Below are 15,759 nucleotides of genomic sequence, written 5' to 3'. Positions count from 1 at the left end.
TGTGTATCTTTTGTGCCCACAGAAGTTGTGTGATGGGAGGAGGTTCCTCCTAGAATCCATCCCTTACCCTGCAGGTGTTTGAGCTTTCCAGCCTGCTGGTAGCAGGCAGACATATATTATTGGTGGTGCCAGCAACAGTTCCCTTGTCTTAGCTCAATGTGGAAACAGTTGCTCAGGGGTCCTGTAAATAATAGTTCTTTGGAATCATCTAAAAAAATAAAATAAAGAAGCCCCTTGGTACACTGTAAACAGGCAGTAATTTTCACATTACTCCAGACAGTATCCCATTCATTGCCTGACATATCAGTTTTTCATTCCAATTTCTCCTTCTTTTTTAACCTTCCTGTTTCAGGTAGACAATACAATTTAACTGTTCGTGTCCAGTACCCATGGCTTTATTTACTGCCAAATTCTTTGCTGTTTCAGCTGAATATCTAGCAAAAAGCACAGACTAGTACTGAGGCTGTCTGTCCTACAGAAAGCACAGAAATATGTGGAGAAAAAAAAAGCAAGGTAAGAATGCTTGACAGTAGCTCATGTGAAGCTCATCCCACTGCATATGCAGGAAAATGATCTTTGAAAATATGTCTGCCTGATATTCTCTTAAATTATCTCCCTGCATGATCTCCCTGATCAAATCAGTGACACAGTACCACAAATAATAAGGTTGGAGAGGAAGGAGTACAGTTCTGAGAAAAACTGCACTCCAGCCCATTGCATTTAAAAAATGTTCCCAGAGTGATTTTAAATAATGCAAATTATGCCAGAGAACAGAAAGTGCTCATGCCTTAATCTGCAGTTCTGTTAGCTGCACAGAATCTGTTGCCTGAAACCTGCCTAGTGAGCCCTTGATCCACTTGCACCTGTAACATGATGCTGGTTTTGTGGAGCCAGAGAGGCAGACGTAAAATACAAACAAGTTTTGAGAGAGGCACTATTAGTACTATAATCCCTATGTGGTACAAAAGCAATTTCTCTGAGGACTGATTGCTGGTCTGTTTGCAGGGAAGCTGCTGGCAAATCAAAGGCAATGTTAGACCTCTGTCAATTAGAATAAATCCCGCTTTCCAGCTCCCACAAGATCAATGTATTCCCATTACTCTCACCCTGACTGCCACGATGTAATAAACTTTCAGGAGAAACAGCGACCAAGTGTTACATGAGGGTAGTGATCGTGTCTGGCTGAATTGTTCTCTCTAAATACAAAGGCTAGTCATAGGTTCCTGAGCTTTTTTTTTTTTTTTTCTGCTTACCACAGCAACTGAGATGCAGGTGTTCTCAGAAAAATTCCTGCCTAGGATATCTGCAGTGTGCAGTAGTGTCTGCAGAAACAGATGAACCTTGTGCTTGTGTCATCAGACCTGCGTGGCTGGGCAAAATTAGTTTCCAGAGCCACAGTTCTGAGGTGCCATCTGCAAAGCACAAGAATGCATCATACCATGAGAGTACAAAATATATGCATCTTCATCCAAGATGCTGGCCTATCTCCCCCTGCCATATGTTCCAACTGCTAAGCTAAGTTGCCATTCCTGAGTATGTGCCAAGCAGTAAAAAACAGCATAACCCCTTGAGTTATATGCAGTAGTGCAGGGCTACTGGATCTTCAGCTGGTCATGATTCAGCAGCTGAAAATTCAAATGGAGGTGTAATATTTAAGGCTGATTGTGAAAAATTAATAAAAAAAGTAGGAACCAGAAGGAAGTAACCCAAGACACTCTTAATTTTTCCTTATTTTTTTTGGTGTTGGACTCCTGTGTCCCACACAGGGAGAATGAGCACATAAAGGAATTAAGAAAGAGCATAAAACAGTATTAATTAAGGGATAAGTAACTGAAAGGTTGTTGAGTATAAATATGATCCAATTCACTGTTGATTCCTTACTGCATTAAAAAATACAGAATTTAGAAGTGAGATTTATAGCAACTAACAGGAATTCAGATAATTGTTATAGTATTTATTAAAGAAATAAATGTCCCATGACTTTTTGAGCCAATAAAAAGAATCTAATGGAGAATTACAGCTCCATTTGAACACTCCACTACCTTTGAAACTTTTCACTCTATTCAGAGTGATCCAGTCTGAATTCAGTGTTTTCAAACCGGAAATAATAAAAGTAAGCCAACAGTACCTACTCCAAAGACTACTGGGGAATTAATGTTGATTCCCAATCACATTTTATCCAAATTCAGTAGTGTGGGGTTACACTTTCACTGGAATGGAGGTTTAACAAGCACAAGAAAGAAACTTGGAGCAATCATTAGATAATTACAGAAATACCATCTCTTTAAGTACCACTGAACTGCTCCCACAGGGGATTCACAGGAAGACCCTAGTACAAAACAAGTGGAAATACAGCACCGGTGCTGAGAGATTTTGGCCCCAGTTCTACAAACACTGATATACATTACCTCACACAACAGAAGCCCAGGCTGTGCTGTTATATACCTGTGTTCACATAGAAAGTGCACATAGGAAATGCCTATTATTCTTTGCTGGAACATTCCTGCCCTAGTTACTGTTCTTATGAATGCCTCATTTGCAAAGGAAAAAAAAAAAGTTGCCCTGCTTTACTGGGAAACGTAGCAGCAGGTTTCAGCAAGGGTAGGAATTTGGGTGGTTAGGGCCACTGGATGACAGGAATACCACTGAGCTCCACTGGGCTCCACTGAGCCCCTTCCTCTTCACAGCAGGTACCAAGAGAGCTGTGAGATCTTGGAGAAGACAAAGTAGAGAGGGGTCGAATTCAGAAACAGTTTGAGCCTTGAAGTTCCTTCCTCTGCCTTTGGCTGCAGCCATTGCTATAGAGCAGCTGCTGACCCAGCAGCACCAGTGAGCAGGCTTCCGAACAGCCCAATTTACTTGCCCAGAGTCCAACACATGACTATTCCACGGGATCCTGAGTTGGATAATAGCTTGTCCCTTGTACATCTGTGATATCCAAATATAAAAGAAAGCATTGTTTATTCAGCAGTGCAGTTTCTGTAGTTGTTTAGCTTAGATTCAATCTTTAGGGAGAATGCAAAAACCCAAGCAGGGAAAATCAGAGGCACACTTCTCAACATAACTAAACCCAAAAATTACATCATATATTGCCAGCAGAAGTCAATTTTAGTCTAGTAACTGGCTTTGTAGTTCTTCTGTGTTTAATATGCATTTGACAACTAGCACACTGTACATGTAAATTTTTGTGAACATAAATCAATAAGTATGTTTCTGTTGACTTGGGCAAACATTTAACTTTGTTTCAAAGGTCATAAGATCTCTTGGTTTTGTCATCCTTGCCTCAGTGCATCTTCAATGTCCATGTACAGGCCTGCATAACTCCCTGAGTCACACATGTTCCTGGTGCCAGGTGTCAGGACTTACAGCAGCAAAACAAGGTGTTGTAATGTATACATCATTCTCACAGTGACTGTACGTAAAACAGGGGAAACGGAGGTGCAAGCTCTGACAGACAAAAAATGACCTATGAAGAGAAAAGCAAGCAGACAGGAATCAGTTGGATGTGTACAATGCAAGGGTGTCATTGAACCTGGACAGGTATTATATAGATACATCTACTATGCTTAGTGTTTTTTAGGTTAACTAAGGCAATTAACTTAGGCTCTAGTTACTGTGCAGGAAATGCTACCTTTGTAACTGCAAAGAGTGCAAGAGTAAACATTTCCCCCCATCTTTTAAGGAAAAAGTGCTGGGTTTTGCATGAGTTTAGTGGTCATGCATGCTGTAATTCCCATGACTCCAGAGAAATATTTGTACAGAGCTGCCCTCTTCAGCACAAACCCCCTGAAAGTGGAGGGCTGCCTGGCACATCATGCCTGGACTGGCATGCCTGGAGGAAACCAGACCTTTATCAGCACAGAAAGGGATAGAAAGTCAGGTTTTAGCAGGAGGCCACGATTTGGTGCAGCACTCAAGCACCTTCTTGGGTCTAAGAGTGTGTGTGCACTCCCGTGCTTATTCAGCAACTGCTTGCGGCCAAGCCTACGTTACAGCAGCTTAAATTACATGGAAGTCTCTTGGACTCCAGCACATGTTCCAGATCTTTGCAAAATAGGATCCACAGTAATTAAGAACCTAGAGACATCCCGAATATAACCAGATTCTGGCAATTATATTTTACTTGGACAAAATTTTCTTGGGCACAGAACTGTAGCAAGTGGATTTGAACACAAACATATCCAAGATGCTTCTTCGTTCTGAAATGTCTGAGGACATGTGCCCTGAATCTACAGCAATTTTCTCTTGAAATAAACTTTCCTAACAAGTGGTAAACAGAAGTTAGCCTTCAAACTTAAGGCATGAGACCACTGCACCCAGAGATGTTCATTAACTTTGAAAAGACTCTAGAGGGATTGATGCACTGTTGCAGAAAGTGGCACATTATGTGTGACTCATGGCTTTTACAGTAGAGTCCTGCCCCCAGGCTCCCCACCACCACAGGCACAGCATTTGAAGTCATTTAAGAGATCTGTAAGGAAGAAATCCAGCTAAAGGCTGGATTCCCTTCCAGCACATTCAGATGGGCCAAGGGTTGAATTCATTTGGCTTCGTTGCGCTGCTGAATTTCCTGGGAGGAAATCACTGCTGTTGAGAAGCTCAGCCAGGAGGCTTGTTCTCCAGCTTGCTGCTAAGATGCCTTAAAAGACTCACCATTTTATTCTTTTTTTTTTTTTTGCTTATTTTTAAAACACTCTAGCTTAAGTACCTTATCTACCTGAACGTGTTCATATTAGTGTAGAAGCTGTTTAAAGAGATCAGTAATACATATATATAAAGCAAACTCATATAAAAACAAACGGTCCTATATTATGTAATTATATCACAAATGCATGAGCATTTCCAGAGACACAGATTCACAGGCTGTATAGATTGGCTGGTCTTACTTTAAGCTGTCATCCTAAGCATTCACGCAGCACCCATAGCTAGGAAGAACGGTTCTTGCAAAGACACCATGGAAAATGCCTACTTGACCAGACAAAAATAACAGTGTATGTACCTAGTGTTTCTCCTCCCCTCACCTTTGTGATTTTAAATCAGATTTAAGAGCTGGATGAATGCTGAAGGGTCAGTCCTGCATCAGACAGGCAGCAGAAAGGTCTAGAGTTTTATTTCAGAATTATGTTGGTTTTGACGTGGAGGTTGCTTTAAAACATGGCCCCCGCAGGCATTTTTCACAGGCACACACACACACACACACACACACACAGGCACACTGCCCTCCACAAAATGGTACATCTGCAGGACTCAATTCAGATGTGCAAGAGGTCAATTTTGTGCAATTTATTCAGGGCTATTACATGCAGTCATGAAGCATCTTTCTTCTCTCCCATATCCACTCTTACTAGCAAGATTAGAAAATAAGTGTTTCCTATGGTAGAAGTATTGACAATGGTGCACAAAACTGCCACATCCTGTATATGAGGGAGAAGGTTATTTTAAAAAGTCTTTTAATTCTTCATTTCTCTAGGACTTTCAGCAGCCATAAGAAATAAATAGAGTGTAATACATTATTTTGACCCATGAAGTAAATTAATCATAACATTGGTGATTTAGAGATTAATTCATAATTTGACACGTGAAAAAAATATGCTGTGGCAATGATACAAAAAAATCCAGCCCCCCCACCCCTCCCAAAACTGATTCAGATCTTAGATATGCAACATTTTACCCAGGGTCTTTCAGTAAATCTTCATAGTTCCTGGCTCAATTTCTGTATCTCAGAATTGTCTTTCTTCTCAAACACAAAAATATCCCAGTTTTCCCTGGCATCTCTTAAATAACTGTTACATATCTTTTCCTCCACTCCTCCTCCCCCTTGCCTTTCTCCTGGGTTCTCTTGTCTTTTCTTTTTTTTTCTTTCCCTCTCTTGTTCTCCTGCCTCCAGGACCTCATAGTTACTACTTCATGCCCAATCGCTCCTATTCAGTCCTGTCTCCTTTTCTCTCTCTCCACTGGTAAGGAAAACTTACCAGAATGTGTAATCTCCAAGCACTCTTGTAATTTAAATGTGAAGAAGAGTCATTTGAGACTCTCTTCTAGCAAAGAATTGGTCATTTGTCAGTTAAATAAGTTTCTTACCTTTATGTACTTCTGAATAACTTGAGATTTTATTGTTCAGTGTTTTGGTTGTAAAAGTAAGCATTTTGCAGGAAACCACAAGTGAAATGGTGTTTTTCTGTCTAACATAAGCCATGACCAAATCTTTGAGTGCTCAACACCCCCCAGCTATTCTTTTGACCACAAATTGCTAGCTAGTAACTAGTAACTAGTAAATCAGAGGAAAGTGATGGTTCCCCAAATGGGAAGAAAGGCTGCCCCCAACCTCTGCACTGCTTAACTTTCAGACACACTTTCCCCAGTGATGCACACCAATTCCCTCCCGCCCCTCTTCCATGCATATTCAATGGACCATATGCTTGATCTGAAATATCTCTGGGCATTATGGATCCTATTCATCGAGAAGTGGCTTCTACACTCATGAGCAAAGGGGGGGGAAAAAAAGACCTTTTCAAAGAGCATTCAGGAATTTTCTGAGAAAGAAATCCTAGTACACAGTGAGCTGTATGTACCAGGCCATGGTCCACTTTAAACTAAACCCACATATTTCTGCTGAACACACTGACATTGGCATTAAGAAATTTTCATTATTTTCCCATAAAAGGAGGCCTGCATAGAGATCTCATGAGAGATTTAAGCTGAAGCTTATTGACAAACACAAACCTAGTGATTCCTTAGAATCCGAAGTGGTTTTTGGGGTGACAGGGCAGTCCCATCACCAATCCTTGGTACATGACAAAAGCAGAGGCAGCTCCGAAGCTGACACACCAACTGCCCTGGGATCTGCCATGCAGCCAGATGCCGTGTTGGGAATTTTTCCCTGACACCATAGCATATGGGCTTTACATTGCCATTTGAAGAGCACGAGACAGACAGAAACAATCTGGAGGGGGTGGGAAATGGATGACATGTCAGCCTGGTGCTTGTATTTGGTCTTTGGTTATCAGGTGATGTTTAAATACCTATTTGGCTGTCAGGCAAAAGCAAATATTTTCCCAAAGGAAGCCCTGATGTAACTGTATTAGTTGCAATGCAGTTAGTATGGGGATTAATTTGAAAGTTTGTTTGCTTTCACTTGTTTTTTTTTTAAAAAAAAAAACAAAACATTATTTTTACCCCTGCATGTTGTCAGAGGAATGCAGGAGCAGTTCAGGATTATATTGAAATAGAAATTAGGCTACTGTGTAATCACACTAATTTCTCAAAGCTGCGGTACTCCATTTGCTGTCTTGTCAGTTCTGTGTAAACCAGTTTCTATAGCCCAGTCAACAGTGCTATAGCCCTACTGCAACCAGTCCCAGCAAGAGCTAAGAGGGTTCCAAGTGTGAGTGACTTTCAGGTTCATGGAGCTGTCAGATCCATCCCTTCCTTTTTCATCAAGGGTTGTCTGACACTGCACCTCTGCTTTGCTTTTTCTAGAACATGAAGAAAGAACTGTACAAGCACTATAAAATAAACAAAAACAGTGGGGCCAGAACAGCCAGTGGGAGATGGTGATGAGGCAGGAAGTCCAGAAGAGGAAAGGATCACATGCCAAGGAAATATGTACCTAAGGAAAAACACCAGAGGGCAGAGGAACATATATATGCACTGCAGGAAGGGGATGGAGAAAATCAGGAATGTAAACAGCACTGAAGAATATTTGAGAAAAGGACACAAATTTTCCTGAGTAAGGAGTGATGGGGTACACCACTGCTGAAAGGAATCCCTGAAGGTAGCACATATTTCAATGTGCATTTTTGGCTCTCTTTTATCCTTTTCAAGAGAGCTTGGTCTGATGGCTGTGAAAGTAGCTCAAGTAGTATTAGACTTCACAACCCCTGAGATCACAATTTATTTCTTCTATTTTCCTCAACAACTCTTCACCTATATGTGGGCACATCTGCCCTCTGCCCCCACCCAGCCTCAGTATGTGTGTGGACACACGAGCCATCTGTGAGCCCCCCACTGTCAGGGAACACTCTGCTACAGATGCTCTGAAAACTCTGGAGCTCGGAGAATCATGATCACCACACGTGTATCGCCCCAGCTCACTTGCACAGCAAGTAAGGGTTTTGCCATCCCCCCATTTCTGAGAGAACCAGCACTATGTGGAAAGGAAGTATGGAAGATCATGTTTCTGCATCACATGTTCCAACAACATTTTCACAAAATGTGTCTCTCTTTTAATTCAGTGCATTCTCCTGAAGGCAGTCACAAAAAATGGGGCTTCGTCCCATCTTGATGGCCTCATGTACTATTTGCATCTCCTATTTGGGTTTTTTCACTGTATAAGTTTATAGTTTTATATATATATTTATAAAACTATATATTTTTTCACTATATAGTTTATTGTTTTTTCACTATATATGAGCAAAATTTCCCTCAGTGGTATTCAAGAGCTGGCAAAAAGAAATATGGAGAAAAAAAAATATTTGTGAAGAGACGGAATTTCATTTTTCACCTGCACTATTTGAACCGCAACATTTGTACTTACAAATTCTGAATAAGTGCTTGACCTTTTCATTGTTTCTTCATTTATTGTTCTCTCAGTTCCGCTTCCCACTCTCTGTGTTGGTGCATGTATTTAGGTAGTTGCTCTTCAGCCTGTTTCTTTTTGCTTTGTTGAATTCTGACTCTGCAATCAGATGTTTCTGCAAAAGCTCTTACTGGCAAGCAGGACGCTGATACAGATTTGGGTGTATGAATGTCCCATGTCTTCGGTAGGGTGCTTGACTTTACTCTAAAAAAGAAAAAGCCTTAGGATAATAATACATTCTAATTCAACCATGCACAACTCCTTTGACAACTACAAGGAAAATCGTACTCTATCTCCACAGCAGTGCTGCATAAAAACAGAGAGCATCTTTTCATACCTGTGTCTTTAATGGCAAGCATCGTGAGACAAATACAACACCATTTAAAAACTGCACTTATAATTTCACCCTGTGAGTGGCTCCTCGTTACGGGGCTTACAATGGATTAGTTCCATCTTTAAAAAGGAGATAGAAAGATAACTCCTTGAGCACACCGTGAGTGATTGTTGTGATAAGGACCTGGTATTAGTTGATTGGCATCAGAGATCACGGATGTATTTATAGCACACCAAACATGATGACAACATGGATGCAGGTTGTCAAAGGAAGTCAGTCCCAGAGAAAGATAAATATTTAAGGCCCACATTTTCAGATATATTTGAGCTGAGAGCCTGCCTGTGGGCTTAGATCTGATCTAGCACAGCTAGAGGCAGAGCCTTTTGGGGTTGTTTTGCATTAACTGCAAGCACTTATCCTACCAAGTGACAGGGATATGGTAACAGGGAGGACACACAATTAACTGGTAATCTGGATCACCTTCATTCCCTCCTCTTTTACTTCCAGGCCAAGTTGTTGCCATCCAGTTCAGCAGTTCAGCCCTAATCCATCCAATGCACACAGAAGGTGCTTTCTTGGCTCCTTCTGGGCACCTGCTTACAGGTGCGTGGCAGAAGATGTACAAAACTTACAGGAAAAAATATATCTGAGAAGGATTTTATTCATTCTATAATTTTCTGAGAAGTGTGGAGGAGATAGTAATTTTTCAGTTCTAAAAGATGCTTTTTACCTTTATTGGGCATTGCATTATAACATTTGCTCATGGGAAACACTTTAATCAAAAATTCCAGAAAGAATGAACAAATACAAGTTCCTTGCCTAAAACTTGCATCCTTACAGAAACATCCTTATAATTTTTATCATTTTAAAATAGTGCTTTGTGACACTTTGTAACCAAGGTAATATATGAAGCTTCCATTCCAATCTATATTTCTTACACTCTTAGGAATGGGAAAAATAATTCCAGCTGACCGATAAGAAACCAGAAGGACTAAGTTTACAAAGAGCTAATGAAATCCATTTTGCAAGGTAGCTCTTAACTCGTGTTAATCAGATCCACTGATTGCATTCAACTTAACCAGAGGAATCTACATTTTCCGCTACATTTGTAAAGTCAGATTACCAGGTAAAAAAATTTCTTTTGCCTTAAAACTTTTGTTCTGTTTTGTTTCCAGACACAAACTAAGACAGGAGGTTTGTATTTGGCAGCCTAGGTCCTCGCTGTTCCTCGCCTCATTTTTGCAGCGTGGTTTTGTCCGACCAGCAGCCAATGAAGTCTGTGTGCAGAACAACTCATGCTGAAGGAGAAGCAGCTGCTCGCTGACACCGCAAATCTACGGCACACAAATCTTGCACTTTTGCAGAAAGAGAACAGCTACTTGCAGAAAATACACATGGAGTTTGATGCTCAAGGGGTATAAGATTAGGTCCAGTGTATTGACTAGGGAAATAGCCTGCAGGCCTTAGGCCAGTGAGGCTTCGTGCCAGTGACTTCATTAGGGCTTTTGCCTATGAAAGGGCTGCCTGTTTGGATCCTGGAAACTTGCATCAATACGTCATTTCGTGTGACTAAAGTAAGCAGAATATGTCCAAAGCACTGGCCAGTTACAGATCTCGATCTGCCTCCATTTGCAGGCAATGTCACTCTTAGGAAAACAGGTTTTGATTTGATCCAGAGGCTCCTTTCAATAGGACTTTCATCACTGACTTTAACTGACAATGGCTCATGCAAAAGGTCTCCATTCTCTCTTATACCTTCCCACAACAGACACCAGCAGCTGATCTCCTCCACAGACTTGAATCCCAGAAACCCAACAATCTTTTCAAATTTTTTGGCATCCTCATGATAAATTTCCCCACTCTCCACCCTCACCTCAAGGCAGTGGGGCAACCACGATGCCAATAACTCCCAGAGCTCCTCTTCTGGGTGGGGAAAAAGGAAGGAACAAGGTGTTGTAGCAGATGCAAAAGCTCTGCACTTCTGGCAGTATAAAACTACATACTTACATTGCAAAATCCTATGAGATGCAGCTCCAGCAGTTCAAGGGCAAAAGATGGGGAGAATCCAGCAAACAATCTCCTTCTTGAGCTTCAATGCTCTCTAATGCTATCAGGACAGTAGGAGTGATAGACTAGTTTGGTGGACTTGGTAAAACTGCTTTGGGAATTAAAAGATGTTTGCTAAAGAGCATCAGTTAGAGGAAGCAAAAAGGATCAATACCCTAACCCCCTGAACTAGCATTATACACAGGTACCTACGACATCCTCACTGATGCAGAACAAGACCAGGAAATGCAAGAACGTTGAATGCTTTGCTATATGTGAAAAAACAATTCTTTTCGCAAGTGTATGGCAAATTATCATTCCTTCACTGCTTTTTGTTTCAGAGACTACACTTTCCTCTTTCAATTTGCTAACTTTCTGAAGTTCACTGAAAATATGCACTTTAGTTCCTTGAAGTAGCAGCATGAAAGTCTTCCTTAAAGGACAAATTGAATGTGATTATGCTACTAATGAAAGCAGTGGAATTACTTCTGGAAACTTCATCTACATCTCACATGACTGTTGATTTCTGAAAATTCATCATTTGTGTCATTATTAACATTCTGTAAGTGCCACACACATATAGCTATTACTCTTCTGAATCAATGTTGATTTGATCAGCTTACCTTTGACATCAGCATTTCATAAATTTCTTGGTCATTTCCTCATGATGACCTCACCAAACGTGCTCTGAAGAAGCACTAAGCTATCTGAATGCTTCCCATCCTTTCCACTGTGCAGCCCTGGCCCTAAAATCTTACTCTTTTTCCCCCTGCTCTTCCCTCTCCTCCCCATTCCTTTTTGCTCTGACCCTGTGCACTAAAATTCCGATTCAGCTGCAGTTACCTCTTAAAATAGATATTGTCGTAGAGAAGGGAAAGGACAAACAAGCCCCACAAAAATCTATTTTTAGCAGATGGTCCCAATTATATAAACTTTAGCGGGGGTTATTTCTCTCTCCCCCTCTTTTTTTTTTTCCCCCCCAACCCCATGCCCACCCCCCTCCCCCCCCCGCCCAGTTCCTGGGTTGAGCTCCCTTCAATCTTGTCAGCTGTAAAATGGGTCTCTTTTTAACCTATAATGGATCAGTGAGATTAAAGGTGAAGTCATGAATTAGTAGCAGTGACAGCCCAGCACGATGGCCCCGGCAGCAGGGGGTCTCTCTTTGTGCTCGTCCACTCTGACCCCCCGTGCCACTCTCCGCCTGTGGGAACCGGACAAGAAGAATGTCGGGGTGGGGCCGGGGGCCAGCCCCAGCCCGGCCAGCGCCCCCCAGCACATTCTTTCCCTGGAAATATTCTGACATCACCCCGTCATACCTCCTTGCCGGCTCCTTCGTTAACTCCTTTATGCCTTGCCGCCGGCAGACAATGGGTCCTGCTGCAGGGAGGAGGAGGAGGAGGAGGAGGAGGGGAAGGAGACATCTTTCCCAGGACAACTTTTTCATAAGATGTGGTCCCAAGGCAAGCGTGGATTTTAAGACTGGGAGGTGGGTGAATTTTCCAGCTGTTGGGCTGTGCGGTTTGAGATGCCATTCTCCATGACAAACAAAAACCCAAAAAACCCAAAAACAAAACAAAACAAAATTCCAGAAAACCAAACGAAGTGAAATGCATCAGCAATGCAGGAAGATTTCTTTGGAGTTTTAAACCTGAGTTCCTAGAATAAAACCATCCCAACCATAAACACAACTTATTCAGTGGCTACACATTGCCTTGGGAAGCACGTCAAAACTGCTGATTAGAACCTTTGCAAAAGTGTGATGCATTTCCAGTCTCCTCCATGAAAATCTGTGGTAGGGCAATATTGGAGACAAACACAAGAGGAGCTTCCTCTTGAGAATTCCTCCTTTGGGGAGAATTCCTCTCCCACTGAGAACAGTGGGACAGCAGCAGAGCTACACTTTCCTGCAAATGTGGAACAGACTGGTCTTCCTGATCACATCCTCTGGGATATATTTTATCCTTACTGAAATGTAAATTTAGTGTTGTCTCCAGCCTATCTTCTAGGATAAGTAGCTAGACTTTTCATAGTCCTTCCCAATGAATGCACTAATTAATTAATTGTAACAGGATTCATTATCCTGACTGATTTACCCTCTTAGTGAAGGAAGTTCTCACTTCTGAATGTACTTTTCTAACACTTTTAAAGCTCTCCTGTTGCACTTGCACCAGAGCTATCCCATCTCATATCACTCCTCTGAGGGATATGACGTGTGCACAGGACTCATCCAGAAAGGATGGTTCCAGAAAACTTACAGAGGATCTTCCCAACACCATAAGAGGATCACTAAAGCCATTTCACTGGGTGAGCAATTTCAATTTCATTCTTGTGATACTAAAAAATCTGGTAAGAATTCACTATATCTGTGCCTTGAAGTTCTCCTCAAGTGGGTCCTAGACATATCCCAACAGAGTCAGGTGGATTTAGACCCCTGAAACAGCATAAAGGCATTTTAAGATGTCGAAATTCGTAACTGCAATTCCTGTTTGAAGGCTGTCTAGCCCCAGGAAAACATTAGTGTTTGCAGGATTCTTCCATTTTACTCTAAAAGATGCCAGACCACTTATTTTTCTGTTCCAAGTAGAGTGGTCTGGAAGACAACCCTCCTTTAACTTACTTTGCAGATACTCTGGGGATTCACATGAGGAAATTCTTGATTCAGTCTTGGAGAAGAGTGTAAGGGCAGAAAAGTAAGCAAGAAAAGTAAGCATTACAGCCATATCTTTTTACTTATAGGACCGCATTTTGCCTTTTCTGTGGCTCACTAGATAAAGACCCTGTTAAATATGCAGGGATATTTCCTGTAAAACTAGCAGGAATAAATCAGTGAATGGGCAGGGCAGCCACCATGAGACTCTATCTCTTGAGCAACAGGTACCCACACAACCTGCAGGTTGGTAAGCTCACCTCAGCTTGACATCACCCTGTTTATTCCTAGCCAGCCCCAGACCACACCACAGGACTGTGCAGGAAGTCATTGCCAAGGGAAAAGAACAGCTCTGAGGCTTCAGGAGCAGCAGTCCTATCTCCAACCCTGAGCAGCAGTGGGCACTGGCTGGGAGCAGTCAGTGGAGTGTGCAGATGGCACAGTCTCAAACAGGTTTCTGACTAGATGAGCTGACAGCATTTCCACATCAGTTCATGTCAGCTGTGCAGTGTCCAGTTACACTTTCTGCAGGTTTGCTGGACCAATTTCCCAGAACAGGCTCATCTCTGCCTGGCACCTACAAGGCTGCAATCCATAACGCTACATTTTGAGGACAAAGAGGGGAGCACATTGGACTTGTACCTAACTGGTGAGGGAAGGCTGCAGGATGCACATTGCAAAGTGTCACTTGGCAACAGGCACGGTGAGGCCTGGACCAAACGGGACACTCACCAGCTACCAGCTACATCCCCTTCCAGATAACACCCTCCAAGGCCAGGGAAGAAGAGTTTAGATTGCAACCAGCAAATGTCTTTACAAGCTGAACAAGCTGCCTACCTGATGTGCCAGACCAGGATCCCTGAAATATGTAGCATCAGTGTCTGTCCAGTATCCACAATGCTCTTCTATTTCCTTAGGACATTGCAGATTTAGGTGAAGTCTTTTCTCTGTCTGAGAGAAATCAAACTCATATCTCATGGAAGAAGTGCCCAATCTCAATATAATTGCATGTGCTCAGAAGGAAAGGTGGGGACAAGGCTGATTTTACCTCTCAGATCTTTCTTTGCAACATAGGAAAATCCCAAGTATCTGCACTCAGTCCTTAGGGTACAGGGTCATGTTCCTTCTCTTTGGCATGCCTCTGAAAGCAAATGACTGGATGTTCTGTGGCAATGTTCCAGCAAGCAAGCTCCTAGCCAGGCAGCAAGAACACTCTGGGAATAGGAGAAAACATGTTTCCACAAAAGGGTGGGACTAGAGCCTCATAAACCTCAGACAAACACACTGGACAGTAGGTGTCTGTAAAGGATTATATAAAGCACTTGTCATGTCCTACATTTAAAATTGTGTGTATTTTTTTTTTAGAATAAATGTTTTGGCTTCCATGATGAGAAGGGCGAGCAAAGGATTGTGCACAGGCAGGCAGGGCTGACTCCAGGGTAGCCAGGGAAAGGTGCCTTGAGGAGCACTTCACTCTGACCCTCCCTCTCACCTTGCTGGTTATGGCATGTAGTGTGGGCTGTTTAGGGGTCTGTGTGGATGTGGAGGCAAGGCATAAGGCTCAAGACCCCACTGTGAGGAGGACTGGCAGATGGAAAGGAGTTTCTTCCCTTAAAGACTTCAAAGAGCTTTCCTGGAATTTTTTCCTTGCCTCAGCCAAACAGATGGAGGAAGAACAGCATTAAACTTATGGAGTGGTGGTGTTGTCATAAATCATGATTTAATGAAGTATAGTGTATTTCTTCTTAAAGTTTGGGCTTTTGTACTCTCTCCATGTTAAGGAAACGAGAAAATATATGTCCTCAGGGTCTGGAGAACAACTTGAAAACAGTCACCTTTCTACTATTAACGTCAGATAGCAAAAAATTAATAAGTCAATGTTGAAACACATTTCCAAGTACTGTTGTTTAAAAAGCATTATAAAGAATTAATTCTGGTTTTGTTAATTTTGAGATTTTAGACCCCATTTCAGGTTTTGTGGCTCTTGACTGCTGTCTGTAGTATAATGGAGCTTGAGCATCCTCTGACTCCACCACAGCCAGGAACATTTCTGGAGGTGGTGGAGACCCCCTTCAGGGCTGGGGAAGCCTGGAGCAGAAGAGGAAGCCTTCAGCCAGGAGCTATGGAGAGTGATTAAGAAGGAAATCACCTCCC

The sequence above is a fragment of the Cinclus cinclus genome, chromosome 2 (genome assembly GCF_963662255.1).
Source record: "Cinclus cinclus chromosome 2, bCinCin1.1, whole genome shotgun sequence".
NCBI classification, from domain to species: domain Eukaryota; kingdom Metazoa; phylum Chordata; class Aves; order Passeriformes; family Cinclidae; genus Cinclus; species Cinclus cinclus.
Note: the sequence above shows the minus strand (reverse complement) of the source record.